General features: G+C 44.0%; 1 pseudogene; it reads right to left on the bottom strand.

Annotated features, from left to right (window-relative positions):
• Positions 1-268: 268 nt before the first annotated feature.
• On the bottom strand, positions 269-864 carry LOC111749983 (large ribosomal subunit protein uL6-like; annotated as a pseudogene).
• Positions 865-5,035: the final 4,171 nt, after the last annotated feature.

The following is a 5,035-nucleotide window of genomic DNA, read 5'->3' as shown; positions in this document are numbered from 1 at the left end:
CTGGCTGGGTTTTTGCCCCTTTGTTTTGTTTTGTTTTTAAAGGTACATTGATTGTTCAGGAATTTAAAGGGCTATTTTCAGAAACCAGAGACAAAAGGCCAAACTTAGTTCTTTCTCCTACTTCTCCTTTGCCCTAAGACCCCAAACTGTTCTTTTTTTTTTTTTAATAGATGAATTTTATTGCATCTTTAAAATATCACCCATTGGTCTTAGGAATCATCTGGTCTCATTTCCATAGCTGGACAACTCTTAGATCTTAGTCATCAGCCTATTGAACAGTTCCTTTTTCAGAGATACTGATACCATCCAAAAATTTTCAGATAGCCTTGTTTTTAACTGTCTTGGCTTGCTGAATTAAAGCAGATGAATTTGATACAAGTTCAACGTTATTTCCTTCAAGAATTAACTCATCTTTCTTGGCTTGAGATACTGAAGAAGCTACACGTGGCCTCGTCTGAACCCTACAGATATATTTTTCACCCAAGAAGCTTCAGATTTCAACAAAAGACCCACTCTCCTGAATGACAACATTGATGAGGAAGTGAGCATAAGCAGACCTTATCTTGTAACGGAAGCCTGGTGTGACGCCCTCGATCATGTTCTGTACATGACTACAGATAGTACGAACTGTAGACAGTTCCTATTTCCCCACCAGTTTTCAATGCGAAGACTCTTCTTTTTCTTTCTAAGGAGATTGAGTTCTACACTGATGTGATTGAAGTCCCTCCACAAGGTACCTCTGGGGCCCTTCACAATAACTGTGAGTCCCTTCAGAGTGATGTCGACATTTTCTGGAATGTCAACAGTCTGGTTGCTGAGGGTGGTCTTCGTTCTTGCAGTAGATGTGGCCACGAGCAACCCCATACTGTTCTTGCCCAAGGAGGTTGCCCTTTGTCATGGATTGAATCGTGTCCCAAAAAAATATCTGTCAACTTGGCTGGGCCGTGATTCCCAGTATTGTGTCATCGCCCACCATTTTGTCATCTGATGTGATTTTCCTACGTGTTGTAAATCCTGTCTCTATGATATTGATGAGAGGAGATTAGTGGCAGTTATGTTAATGAGGCAGGACTCAATCTACAAGACTGGATTGTATCTCGAGCCAACCTTGTTTAAGATATAAAAGAAAGAACTGAGTAGAAAGATGCGGGGGATCCCATACCACCAAGAAACAAGAGCCAGGAGAATACCGTGTCCTTTGGACCCAGGATCCCTGTGCTAAGATCAACCAGTGAAAAACTGATGACAAGGACCTTCTTCCAGAACCAATAGAAAGAGAAAGGCTTCCCCTGGAGCTGAAGCCCTGAATTTGGACTTCTAGCCTCCTTATCTGTGATAGACTAAATTTCTCTTTGTTAAAGCTATCCACTTGCGGTATTTCTGTTACAGCAGCACTAGATGATTCAGAAACCCTTCAAGGGAATTCCTGTTCTCCTCATGCCCTACCCACCCCTCTCCACTGCCATCAAACCCATAATCAGAACCAGAGTCCAGCATGCTCCAAGGGGACAAATGCTATGTCTTACCCAAGAGGAGATAACTTATACCTCAAGAGAATTGCCAGATGTCATTACTTTATACTTGCAAAAACCTGTGTCCTGATCCGACACGGGCATAGACAAGAGAAAAAGCCTCATAAAGATCTCATACATGCATGACTTGAATCCTTCACCTTACACTTTTACTCTCTGAAATTGAGTTATTAATGATCCATTTAAGAAAGTATATGTAGCAAAAACTTCTAATTGACCCCCAGTGTCCATGCCTCCCTGCTTTCTTTCTCCTGGGTTTAAACTGACCACATGCTATGGAGCCGAAGGCTACATTGCCCAGGCTCCTTTGGAGCTAAGTGTGGCCGTGTAATTAAGACAGTGGGATATAAACAAAGGCGGTGTACGCAACTTCCAGATCATTGAATTACAGACATTTCCAGAGACAAGGAAAGGTGGCAATTGGAGCCACCCTGGATCCCTGGGTGACGTCATGGAACAGAGTCCATCTAACTGCCCTGCCCTATTACGTGTTGTTATTTTTGTTAGCTGCCATCAAGTTAGCCCCCTACTTACGGCCCCCCATGCACAACAGGATTGGATTATTGTGATTCGTCTTTCTTGCAGTCCATCTTAGTCTGGAAGCTCCGCTTGGAACTGGTTCAGCATCATAGCAATGCACAAGCCTCTCCTGACAGACAGGAGGTAGCAGTGCACGAGGTACACTTGCCAGGAATCGAACCAGGGTCTCCCACATGAAAGTCGAGAATTCTACCACTGAGCCACCAGTGCCCTCACCCTGTAACGTAGGAGAGAAGGAAGCTTCTTATTTGAAGCTCTGAAGGGTTCCTTGTTAAAGCAACTAATACAACATGACATGTTATCTTAAAATATCAAAACTCCCAGGGAGCTATGGGTTATCTTAAGTCTCATAAAAATTTGTTGCTGCTGCTGCTGTTGTTGTTAGTTGTCTTTGAGTCAATTTTGTCTCATGGTGACCCCATGTGTGCAGAGTAGAACTGCTCCATAGGGTTTTTCAAGGCTGCAACCTTTCGGAAGCAGATCTGGGTGCCTCTGGGTGAGTTTGAACCTCCAATCTTTCAGCTAGTAGTCAAGCGCTTAACAGCTTGGGTACACCTGGTGGATTCAAACTGCCAACCCTTTGGTTAACATCCGTAGCACTTAACCACTATGCCACCAGGATTTCTAGAAAATACTTAGTTTAACTAAATTGTTTTCTTTCAGGCTGTGTTAGTCATCTAGTGCTGCTATAACAGAAATACCACACATGGATGGCTTTAACAAACAGATGTTTATTCTTTCATGGTCCAGAAGACTACAAGTCCAAATTCAGGGTGCCAGCTCCATGGAAGGCTTCATCTCTCTGTCAGCTCTGCAAAAAGGTCCTCGTCATCAATCTTCCCGTGATCTAGGAGCTGCTCTGCGCAGGAACCTCGAGTCCAAAGGATACACTCTGCTCCAGGTGCTGTTTTCAGGATGGTACGAGGCCCCTATGTCTCAATTCTCTCTTTTATATCTCAAAAGAAATTGGCTTAAGATACTATCTAATCTTGTAGATCTGATCAACATAACTGCCGGTAATCCATCTCCTTAACATCATAGTGATAGGATTTACAACGCGTAGAGAAATAATATCACGTGACAAAATGGTAGACAATCATACAACACTGGGAAACATGACCTAGCCAAGTTGACAGATATTTTGCGGGGACACAACTCAATCCATGACACAGGCTCCTTGAAGTTAAGTCACTCCCCAACACTTACAGCAGACATCCTCAGTTGATTGCGATATTTTCCTGCTAAGCCCAGCACCAAGCCTTCTCAACACGGTACTGCTAGCAGCTTCTGATAATTGCTCCAAGTTAACGGGGAGATGAAACCCATTTGCCAAATCTAATGAGTTAGATTTTGATGTAAAATAGCACATTGGAGTGGTCAGCTTAAGTGAAGTCCTTGAGAAAGTAAAAGACTGCATGAGGGCTCCCGAGTTAGGGAGGAATGTACAGTCAATAACCACAAACTCCAGTGGAACATTTACTCTGTGCCAGGCACTGTTCCAAGCAAAAAATCAAAACCAGACCCATTGTCATCGAGTCGATTCTGACTCATAACGACCCTATAGGACAGAATAGTACTGCTGCATAAGGCTTCGAAGGAGCAGCTGGTAGATTCAAACTGCCAACATTTTGGTTATCAGCTGAGCTCTTTAACCACTGCACCACCAGGGCTTCTGTTCCAAGCAAGGGCAGTCTGAGTTGGACAGAGGTTGTATAAGTCAGAGTTCTTGGTTATAAACAACAGAGTTCGTTCTAGCTATTGCAACCAAAAAGGGAATTTGTAGATGTCATGCAAAGAATCTCCTGGAGGGCCAGAAATTTTATTTGGAGGCTACGCAGTCTGGAACGACACCCAGACTATTCCTCTACACGCCCTACAAGAGAACCTCCGCCTCCAGCTGGGCACAGGCTCCAGACATGGAATCATCAACATGGAGCCCCAAAACCCTATGAGGACTTAGGCAGCTGCTGCCTCTAAAGGCTGAACAGCACTCCATCCACTGCTCGGGTGCGCCATATTGGCTTAGACCCAGTCACGTGCCTGTTCGCAGCTGCAAGAAAATCTGGGAAAGGGGGTTTCTGGCTTCAGCGAGGAGAGAATCATAAAGAGCTATTTTGGTTACCTATTGTAGCACAACAAATTGCCCCCAAAAGTAATAGCTGAAAACAATAATAGTCTTTTATTATTATCATTATTCTTCTTTCACAGTTTTTATGGATGAAGAATTCAGACAGGGCACAGTCAGTGTTATGGATTAAATTGTGTCCCTCAGAACTAAGTGTTGTAAATCCTAACCCGTACACCTATGGATGTAATCCCACTTGGGAATAGGGTTTTCTTGGTTACGTTAATGAGGTCATATATTAGTGTAGAACATGTCTTAAGGTAATCACTTTTGAGATATAAAAAGAGCAGATTAGATGCAGAAGCAAGCAAGCACAGACGGCTGAAGAGAGACACCACACCATACGAAGATTGTTAACGAACTAAGGAATAGAAGCTGAAAAGAAGTGAGGCTCTTCCCCAGAGCCTACAGAGAGAGACAGCCTTCCCTCAGAGCCAGTGCTCTGAATTTTGGACTTCTAGCCTCTTAAACTGTGAGAAAATAAATTTCCATTTGTTAAGGCCACCCATTGTGGTATTTCTATTACAGCAGCGCTAAGACAATGGGGATGGCTTGTTTCAGCTCTACAATGTCTGGGGACTCAGCTAGAAGCCTTGAGGGCTGGCAGCTGGGATCAGCTCAGGACTCATCCACTCACATGTATGGTGGATGCTGCTGGGGCTGACAGATGAGACCTTAGTTAGGGCTGATGTCTGGAACACCCATGGCCTCTCAGTGAGGCTGGGGCTTCCTCACAACATGGCGGCAAGGTTCCTGACAAAAAGCCAGTCAGAAGCCTTGTATGTCTCCTGGACTCATTGCATGTTCCATTGTTCAGAGCATCCATGAGCCCCACCCA

The sequence above is a fragment of the Loxodonta africana genome, chromosome 2 (assembly GCF_030014295.1).
Source record: "Loxodonta africana isolate mLoxAfr1 chromosome 2, mLoxAfr1.hap2, whole genome shotgun sequence".
Taxonomy (NCBI): domain Eukaryota; kingdom Metazoa; phylum Chordata; class Mammalia; order Proboscidea; family Elephantidae; genus Loxodonta; species Loxodonta africana.
This window is presented reverse-complemented; position numbering and strand designations above follow the sequence as displayed.